The following is an 11,231-nucleotide window of genomic DNA, read 5'->3' as shown; positions in this document are numbered from 1 at the left end:
TTTACCCTCATATAAAGTTTTAAACCTGCACAGAAAGTTATTTCTCAGACTCACCTTTAAATAAAAACCTGTTCCCCGGAGCTCATGACGTCATTTCCTGCAGGTTAAAACCGACAGTTGTCAATTCACGCCTTAAAACACACATGAAGTGTCTTTATCTTGGTTGGTGATGTAGCCTATGAAGCAGCTCTGTTGTGTAGCTCATCGCCATAGAAACCAGACAAATTACTCTTTTTTCCATCAGGCTCCGTTCCCATGGCGACGGTGATGCCACCCATCCCCCCCTCCAAAAAAACACACGTCCGTCTACAACAAATGCATTCACACCACAGTTCATTTCCCAATCTCAGTCACACACACACACACACACACACACACACACCCACACACACACACACACATACACACACGTATACACACATACACCTGCTGACTCTCAATCTGCTGATGGTGTGGAGGAGTTTGACGGGGAGGGAGTCAGAGCAGCACAGAGACAGAGGGATGGGTGGATGGGTGGATGGGTGGATGGGTGGATGGGTGAGGAAGTTAACATGTCTGTCCATCTCTGAATCCAGACCCATGGTGTCAGAAAGGCCAAACAGCATTTGGTGAGTCTGCGTGGGACCAACAAACGGCTTCTACCTCTCCCCAGGAATCAAGATGTAAGGTCTGAAAAAGTCTTCACGCCCTCTGCTCCAGTTAAAATCAGGGAAACAGACGATCAAGATAATATGATCAGTGTCAGTGGTGTGTACAGAGGAGGGGGATGGAGGGCAAGCTGCCCCCACATGGCCCACCTGTAGAAAAACACAACATACAGTGCCCTCTTAAGTACCTAAACACATGCACTAAAGTTTCTTTCTTTTAACCAAATCATGTGCCAAAATGCCTTCTTTAAAACCAAATGTGTAAAAAAATCCCCTTTTTTAACGAAAATATGGCTAAAGTGCTCTCTTTTGAGGGCCAAAACATGCTCTAAACTGCCCTTTTTGAAATCAAAACGTGCAAAAAAAGTGCTTTTTTTGGAACCAAATGTGTGCTTAGGTGCCCTTTTTGGAACCTCAACATGTTTAAAGTGGCATTTAAGTGTATGTTTTAGGACTTTAATATGCACTAATCTGCCCTTTTTGCAACCAACGGTGTGCTTTAGTGCCTTTTTTGTGTAAGAGTGTCCGTTTTGCAATGAAAACACGCACTTATCTGTCCTTTTGACACCAGAACATTCACTAAACTGCCCTTTTAGAACCAAAACATGTGCTTAACCCCCCTTATTGGAACCTCAACATACACCAAAGTTCCCTTTTTGGAACTAAAAAATGTACAAATCTATTCTATTGGGCCCAAAACATGTGCTAAGGTGCCCTTTTAGAAACTTAAATGTTCATAAGTTCATAAGTGCCCTTTTCAGGGCCTCTATATGCCTAAGAGCGTCCTTTTTGCAATGAAAACACACACTAATCTGTCCTTTTGGAAACAAAACATGTGCTAAACAGCCCTTTTGGGAACCTCAACATACACCAAAGTTCCCTTTTTGGAACCAAAAAATGCACAAATCTATTCTTTTGGAACAACAACATGCGCTAATCTGCCCTCTTAGGAACTAAAACCTGCCTAAGTGCCCTTTTCGGGACCTCAATATGCACTAAAGTGCCCTTTTCGCAATGAAAACACACACTAATCTGTCCTTTTGGAACCAATCATGCACTAAACTACCTACTGGAACCAAAATGTGCTTAACCATCCATCTGAGACCTTAACATATGCCAAAGTGCCCTTTTATGGACCACAAAATTCGCTTAAGTGCTCTTTTTGCAACCAAAACATGCTCTAAATAGCGCCTTTTTAGGAACTTAAACCTGCCTAAGTGCCCTTTTCAGGACCTCTATATGCGTAAGAGCGTCCTTTTTGCAATGAAAACACACTAATCTGTCCTTTTGGAACCAAAACATGCTAAAAAAGCAGAACGTGCTAAAAAAGCCCTTTTGGGAACCTCAACATACACCAAAGTTCCCTTTTTGGTACCAAAAAATGCACAAATCTATTCTTTTGGAACCGAAACATGCGCTGAGGTGTCCTTTTAGGAACTAAAATGTTCAAAAGTGCCCTTTTCAGTACCTCAATATGCACTGAAGTGCCCTATTTGCAATAAAATCATGCACTTAACTGGCCTTTGGAACCAAAACATGTACTTAACCGTCCATTTGAGACCTCAACATACACCATTGTGCCTTTTTTTTGGAACCAAAACATGCAAAAAAGTGCACTTTTATGGACCAAAACATGCTCTAAATAGGTCCTTTTAGGCACTAAAACCTGCCTAAGTGCCCTTTTCGGGACCTCAATATGTGCTAAAGTGCCCTTTTTGCAATGAAAACACGCACTTATCTGTCCTTTTGGAACCAGAACATGCACTAGAACACTGCCCTTTTGACAAAACATGTGCTCAACCCCCCCTTATTGGAACCTCAACATACACCAACGTGCCCTTTTTTGGAACTAAAAATGCGCTTAAGTGCATGTTCAAACAACAACATGCGCTAAAGTGCCCTGCTGGAGCCAAAAATGTGTGCTTGTGCTCTTGTTTGCAAAACACACAAATGCCCTCTTTGCTGGTTTGAATATTTTAGCACACTGTAGTTCAGCTGTCCCACTGCTTCCTGCTTCCTGCTTCCTGCTGGAAACAGTGACACTGAGAGCAATCACACCAAACACTTTTACACAAACGTTAACATGGTTTGTGTTAGCTTAGCTTAATGGATGCATGTCACTACAGTCCGGATCACCTGAAGATCCAGATCTCACAAGACATCGGGAGTTTCCTTCAAACTGGACTCCAGTCTGTTTTCATCCAACATGATTCATCTCAAACTAGTTCAGCCAATAGAGGAAATCAACTGATAGACAAATGTTTCCTGAACTTATCTGATAATCCGACCTCTTCACTCGCTTTCCTCAAAGAGAGCTTCTTGTGATTCCTGTAAATAAAGAAAAAAGATCAAAAAGGAGAATATCAACTGTTAGAGTGGATTATTAGGTCAGACATTTTTTTTATTTTTTGTCACATTGTAAACACAAAAATATGAACCTGCTGCTTCATCCACAGATGTTTCCTCCTGAAGTCAGAGAAACCAAAGAACAACATCTGCACTCGTTTTTATCCATTATTCAATTAAGCCTCATTAAGCCTCTAATCCCCATTAGCAGCCCGGGGAGACGAGCGGCCGGTGAATGAGTGAGTGAGTGAGTGAGTGAGTGAGTGAGTGAGTCCCCGGGGAGGAAGGAAGAGCAGAGATCCAGGAGGCTCGGGGCGCTTTCTGATAGCAGAGGTGCTAATTAGTGTCGCTACAGGATTTATAGAAATCAGCATCGTGAGTGTGTGTGTGTGTAAGTGTCTGTAAGTGTGTGTAAGTGTGTGTGTGTAAGTGTGTGTTGGTGGGATGGAGAGAAGAAGAAGAAGGTGGTGAGAATAAATGCAGTCCTTTCAGAGCGTGCCAGGCTATTTTCTGCACATACAGAAAGTGGAAGGAGGGCGAGAAGACGGGGATCCTCCAGAGGTTTGACTGCTGCAAACAAACACACTCACACACACTCACACACACTCACACACACACACACTGAAGCATGGGCAGAGGAGGGAAAGCACTCCTCACGACTCTGGACCGGCTGTCAGTCCACATGAGGCCTGGTCCTGGCTCCTGTTTGTCCGTCTTCGCTGCATTATTAAAGAAAGCTATAAGAACCAATCCTGACTCCTCCACACCCGCACCTCCTCCTCCTCCTCCACCTCCCCATCCCCCAATCCATCTGTTTGGTGGAGGCCATCCATTAATAAAGAGTCCGTCCTTTCATTTTATATTTCTGCTCCTTGTGTTTTATTTATTTACTCGCCTACCCACGGCTCAGCCCGCTGCGTACGGCAGACCGCTCCAGCTCTGTGGAGCTGAAAAGTTTATAAGAAAAGAAACTTTCTCCATTCAAACTCAACATCTCGTCCACAGAAGTTTCTAATTGAGTATAAACCTTTAATACATCTAATCATGAGACGTTTCTGTTTCTGGGATCAGCTTCCCGGTGACTGGCAGCTCCTCAGGTTTAAAGGAGTGTGGGAGTTCAAAGCAGAAAAGCTGCCTGATTACGAGTAAGAGGTACTTTTTAAAATGAAAATCAGAGTCATTAACCTATCATTCATTTAAAACTTGCTTCTTAATGAAAACTCTGTGCATATATTTGAATAAATCATCCAGTAAATGTGGTTTCAGCTGTAACTCAGCTCCAGCTCCTGTCCGTCACAGCGGTCTGAGCACAGCGAGGGTTTGAGGGACTGCGTCCTGCGTTAGCTTAACGAAGAGCTGACAGGATCCGGCAGAAATAAAGTTTGTCAGTTAACGACCATCATTCATCACCAGGATGTGTTTAATACTTGATTCTGATTGGTCGAAACCTGCACCAAGTCTAGGCCCTGTCAGGACTCTGTTAGCTTTAACAATTAGCCACTAAACATCACATTCAATGACATCATCGGCAAACAGCTGACCCACAATCGTTACTCAGAGTGATTTCAGATAATGTGTTTAAAACAAATACTTCTCACAAAGGAACAAACTAAACTCATAAACTAAGCGTTACTTCTCCATTGTTAGCTTCTTTGTTAGCTCCATGTTTGGTCTCCACCTCCTCCTTCAGGAAATATTTGTCTCTTAAGCTGTTAAACGGTGCAACTGTTAATTTGTTTATCATCAGTTTAGTTTGTGATTCTCTTTCACTTCTTTTGACTTTGACGACAAAACTTTGCAACGTCTATCAAACTTTAATAGTGTATTTAGGAGTGCTAATCTGCTCCAATCTTGTAACTTTGAGACTTCTTTACGACTTAAAACTCATAAATTGATGACTTCTTTTTTCTGACTTTATTTTTGTTATTTTGCGATTTCTTTCCAACTTTATTCTCACAAGTTTGTGACTTTAATTGGACATTAATATTGTAAATCTGCAAACACTAATCAGCTACAACCTCGTAACTTTGAGACTTTTTTCCAACTTTAATCTCATGACTCCTCAACTTCTGTAAGTTTTAAACTTGTATCAGAGTGACTTTTTTCTGACTTCAGTCTCATAACTAAGCAACTTCTTTTTGACTTCATGTTTTTGTAATTTTACGATTTCTTTCCAAATTAAACCTTGTAACTTTTCGACTTCTCTCGAACTGTAATCTCATACCCTTGTGACTTCATCTGGACATTAAATTCATAAATCTGCAAACACTACTCTGCTCTAATCTCATAACGTTTTGACTTCTTTTCACTTTCAAATTTGTATCTTAGTCACTTTTTCCTGACTTTAACTTTGCAACTTTTTTCAGTTGTAATCTTGTAATTTCGCAACCTTTTTGCGGACTACTTTCTCGTAACATGTTACCAACTTAACTCTCATTACTTTGAGACTTCTTTACAACTCCAATTTTGTAACTTCAGGATTTCTTTTCAACTCAAATCTCACAAATTAATCTTTAAAACATGTTTATTATATTTTTTTTATTATCCGTCATAAAACACTAACGCCCACTGACCTTTAAATTGCACAGCTATTTGCACCTTGTATCATCTGTTTTCATTCTTTTCATTATTATTTTGTTTTTTTTATAAATATTCTTTATTTTTATTTGATTCTATTTTTCTATATATTTTTGTATATTTGTATATTCTATATCTTAACATTCTCCATGTTCTATTTCACAGAATATACAGCAAGTAATTCAGTTCCGTTTCTGAAAAAATGAAACCTTCAAGTTTAGTTGTTTTGCGTCGGTGAGCTCTCAGCTGGAAAAAGTTTCTTAACTTAACTAACTAACTAAGTAACTTCTTGACTTCTTTGAATTTCAATCTTGTATTTATTTGACTCTATTCTGACTTCGATCTCGTCTTTTTGCGACTTATACTTATACTTTTGTGACTTCATTTGGACGTTAAAATCATGAATTTGCAAACTCAACTTGGCTCTATTCTTGTAGCTTTTTGACATCTTTTTAATTTATATTTTACTTGTGTCTTAGTGGCTTTTTTCTGACTTTAATCTCATCACTTTGTGACTTCTTTCCAACTCTAATTTTGTAACTTCAGGATTTCTTTTCAACTCAAATCTCATAAATTACTTTTTAAAACAAATTTATTATTATAAATTTTTTTTTAGCATCTGTCATAGAAAAACACCTTCAAGTTTAGTTGTTTTTAAAGTGGCTTTTTGTAAGGGCATTTTAACAAATCATTTTAATAACTTTTCTTTAAAAAAAAACATGCAATTTTGCAGCTCTGCACTGCAACTCGTATCTTGAAATCTGATTTTTAATTTTTTTATTCTTAAATCTTATTTTGTTTTATTGTATCTTATTAATTTTAATCTACTTTCTATTGAATTTTTACTGTTTCTTTGTTGTTTTTTTATCAAACTTGAGAAGGGGCGGGACTTCTTGCATCAACCTATCAGAGAGCAGAGTTTCTATATTCACAGCTGCTGCTAATGCTAATGCTAAAGCATGACACTGTTCAAATCAAGCTTTTTCTTTGATTCCTCTGAATCTTTGGGATTTCAGCTGAATAAACACCACAAGTCTGATTTTGTATTAAATCATTAAAGATATTTAAAGGAAAAAAAAAACAGCTTGAAACTGCAGTTTGGATGGATTCAGTCACTTCATACACTCCAGACACTGATATCATCACGTATCCGTCTTTATTTCCCTCTCTGCTCTTCCTGCTCGTGTTTCTCTGCCTCTTCCTGTTTGTCGGCAGCATCCATAATTTCTAAATGTCATTTGGACATTAGCTCATGGGGCCAGGAAGGATGCTGCGGGGGCTGAGGGGGCTGAGGAGGGCTGAGGAGGGGGAAGATGGAGGAGGGAGGTCACGGGGAGGTGCATGAGATGAGAAATCCAGTGAAGTCAGCTTCATGGCCTCTCAGAGACTCACAGATTCAATTAGACTTCCAGGCCAGACGCGGAGAAGACGGATTCAGACGGATGTGGACGGATGCAGACGGATGCAGATAAAGAAAAAGTGTATTACATCCTCACTCTGCGTCTCCTTCTGCAGAAAAGATAAAGCGTGAGGCAGCTAAGTGCCGCCAGCTTGATAAAGAAACCTGGGAGTGCCGGGCAGAGCCTGAGGAAAACCCGATTTACTAAAAGGTCAGGGTGTGATATCTGAGAGTCTGAGAAGAGCCATTTTCACCTCTCACAAAGCGAAATTTAATCTGTGTGATTATTGGGCCCATCTGTAATCTGTGCTCCACCAGGAGAAGGCCTGAAGGCAGTTTCAGCGCTCTCTACTGGACAGAAACAGAACTACAGGACAGGAAGGCGTCTGTGTGGAGGGTTGATCTCAGATGATCTTTCACAGGAACAAGAGTTTGAAGGTTTAACAACATTTAGAGGAAGATTGAGCAGATTTCTCCACTGTTTGTGCCTCTGTCTGCAGGAAAACTACCTCATCCACTCTCTCCTCACTCTGTGCTGAGTTTAAATCATCTGAAAGGAACATTTATCCCCTTTTCCACCAGTGTTTGTTCGTTTCCTGTGCTTTGTTTGTTTCTATCACATTCTTCCTGAGAGCGGTTTGGTTTTCCTCGTTGTGGCCACGTCACTAGTTCAGGGAAAACATCAGTACATCACTGCAAACGTAGCCGTCCTGAGAAGCTCAGGGCGGGAAGGAGGACAAAGATGGAGCTGGAAGCGCTTGAAAAAAGCAAGAGATGGTTTTTTTATTATTATTTTTTTTATCTGTGTTTTTTTTTGTGGTGGTTGTGACATTATTTTTCCTGACCATCTGCTCTTTGGTGCATGCTTGTCTATGGGCAGAAATGACATCTCATCATATAATTAAGATTGATAATTTAAAACTATTAAGTCTGTTTTTGATTTAGCTTGAAGTTCAAGTTTTCAATGCGAGGAAGGGCCCTGAACAAAAACACAAAAACAAAAAAAAACCCACCAGAATTAAAAACAAAAGAAAAATAAAACAAAAAAAATTATACTATTTTAGAAACAATTGAAACAACCAACAAACAAAACAAAAAAATAGAATAAAATAGAAATAAAAACAAATAAAACAAAATAAAAATAACAAATGAAAAACAAAAAACAAAACAAAATCAAATAAATGACTATGTATAAAAAAACAAAACAAACAAAAACAAATGAAACTACCAACAAACAAAAACAAATAAATTAAATAAAGATAAATAAATAGATTGAAAATAAAGAATCAAAAACCAAAACAAACACAAAAACAATATAAAAAATAGAAAATAAATATCTAAAAAAACAAATTAAACAACCAACAAATTAACCCCCCCCCCCAAAAAAACAAAAAACAAAAAAAGATAAAAATAAATAAATAATTAATTAATAAAAAAAATCAAACAAAAACAAAACAAAAACAAAAGGTGAAAAAAAATTACAGTAAAACAAAAAATAATGGAACAAACAAAACAAACAAAACAAACAAACCAGCAAACAAAACAAATAAAGCAAAGAAAAACAAAAGAAAACAAAAACCCAAACAGAGTTGCACTGATCTTGCAGCCAAAGTATCTGATCAGACTGTGAACAGAGAGTTGGCTGGAAGTTGTTTATCCATCACCTCCGTCCAAAAAGCTCAAAGTCACCTCCAGGAGCACAAATCATCATCAGACACCAGTGCTTGGTTTCAGGACTGAGGGAGAGGACAGGAGCAGCAGAGGAGTCAGCAACAGTTGTTGTTTCTCCTCCGGAGCGTCAGCGATCGAATGGAGGCTGATAATAAACAGCAGAGGCTGCCAGAGGCCTGATGCATGATGCTGCCTCCACGTTAGGCAGACCCAGATCTCAGCTCATTATCATCCATCTCACTTACTCCATCTCTTTGTCTCTTAATCAGCCCCCCCACACACACACAACGAGTACACACACACAAAGAGTACACACACTACTACAGGCTGCTGTAATTGGTGTGTATGGATGAGATGGCAGCCAGTGTTTCCACAGTCATTAATGTTACCCCCTGCCTGGCTGTGGAAGACACACACACACACACACACACACACACACACTGATAGGTTTAAGAGCATCCTGCAGGAACAGAGGGAGTTGCCATGGCGACTGCTGACAGAAATGAATGAGATATGATTTGTAAAAGCAGGTCCAGAGTAAAATCAATCCAGACGTGTTTTTATAGATGCTCCTCTTTGGGTCGTCTGTTACCCATCAGACCCCTCCATACACGCTCCATACACACTTCATACACACTCCATACACACACAGGCACCTCACTCTGCTTCTACCTCACCTTATCCATCATGTCAAAGCTACAAGTTTAAATATTTCAGTTTCAAAAACACTCCTCATGTCACAATTTGACCTTAAAAAGTTGGAGATATTTTATGCTGCATTTGTCTCACAACTCAAAGACTTAAACTAGAGCCTCAAAGTGACGCCATCTGTTGGCTTTTTGTCTTCTTTGTGTTTTGGGGTTTCTGTTCTGTGGACTCTGTCCTTCTTCTTTGCTTGTTGACGTTAAACCCGACACGATACGCCATCAGCCTTGAGGCTGAGCGTGGAGTCAGTACAGGAGCTGGTGCTTGAATCAGCAGGGCCCTGAGTGAAGAACACAAGTCACAAAGTTACGAGACTACAGTCCAAGAGAAGTCGCAAAGCTTTGAGATTAAAGTAAAAAAAGACGTTGCAAAGAATTTGTACAAAACTCAGTAAAAACGTCACAAAGTGTCGAGATTAAAGTCCTACTGAAATCCTAAAGAAGTAAAGAAGTCACAAGACTGACGTCAGAAAGACGTCAAAGTGATACAAGATTAAAGATGAAAAGAAAAGTAAAGTAAAGAACCCAGACTAAGGTTGTAATAAAGCCCAAAAGAAGTCCTAAAGAGGTTGTAAGGAGATCCTCAGAAGCTTAAAGCAGCTATAAGATTTCTTAAAGAAGTCGTCAAGAAGTAGTAAAGAAATTGTCAAGAAGTTGCTAAGAAGTTGCAAAATTTCAAGATTAAAGTCGGACAGAAGCTGCAAAGAAGTGAGATTTAAGTCTAAAGAAGTCCTAAAGAAGTCGTTAAGTTGCAAGACGTAAGTCATAAAGTAGCTGTAAAGAAGTCGCACACTAACAAGATTTAAAGTTGTGAAGAAGTTGCAAAGAAGTTGTGAAGAAGTTGTGACAAAGTCGTAAGGAAGTCGTAAAGAAGTCTTAAAGAAGTTGTAAAGAAGTCTTGAAGAAGCTGCAAAGATATCAAAGAAAGTTTTAACATTTAAGCCCGAAAGAAGTTGTTAAGTTATAAGCGTATAATTGTAAAGTAGCTAGAAAGAAGTCGCAAAGAACTGAGATCTAAAGTCCCAAAAACTTGTAAAGATGCTGTACAGTCGTTGTAATGTTCCAAGTCTAAAATCATAAAGAAGTGAGAAATTTGTCTCGAAGTTTTAAGTTTTCAGTCTTAAAGAAGGCGTAATTTTATAAGATTAAAGTTGGAAAGAAGTTGCGAGACAGGACTTTGCAGGCCCAAGGGGCAAAGACCAGTTCCTCGGCAGGACCTTTAGGCTAAGGACAAGTCTCTGCAGGGCTGGCATCACCTTCAAATCCTGCTTTGAATCAGGCTTTTAACATATTTCCTATGTAAAGATCGTCTTTTTAAATGGGTGTGAATGTGGTTTGTGGTGCTTCTGCAGCCAGCCTCTAGTGGACACTCCAGGAACTGCAGATTTTAGTCTCTTCTGTAATGGTTTCCTACTGTAAAACTGGAGGTTGCTGAATGGTTTGAACTTATGAAAGAAGTGTTTTTGCTTCATGTCTCACAAAGGATGGAGCATGGAGGGATCCGGACGTCAAACTCATGAACAGGCTTCAAAACAACATCAATACCCCTGTGTGAGAATCCTTTTAAAACATTGTCAGCTTCATTCTTGGTTACATATTTGTCTGTTTTTGATACTTTCTGGTGATGCATAAACAAAAACCTGTCTTCTCTCCAGAGCAGCATCAAAGCCTGTTGTGCGAGTTCACCTCGGCAGCTCTGCTCAGCGAAGGAGACACAAAGACAAATGAAGATCAGACTCTTCTGCTGTAGTTTTGAGTGCTTGTTATTCTGCGAGTACATTTGCCCGCGGCTGAACTGCAGCTGAATAAATACTCATTAATGTCGGGATCAAGGCTGAAACAGAGGAGGACAGACACTTTTCAGGTAGTTGAAGCTCGTAACAAGTC

The sequence above is a fragment of the Halichoeres trimaculatus genome, unplaced genomic scaffold, assembly GCF_033239565.1.
Source record: "Halichoeres trimaculatus isolate MK-OKI-2021-1 unplaced genomic scaffold, fHalTri1.1 fHalTri1_scaffold_18, whole genome shotgun sequence".
In the NCBI taxonomy this organism is placed as follows: domain Eukaryota; kingdom Metazoa; phylum Chordata; class Actinopteri; order Labriformes; family Labridae; genus Halichoeres; species Halichoeres trimaculatus.
This window is presented reverse-complemented; position numbering follows the sequence as displayed.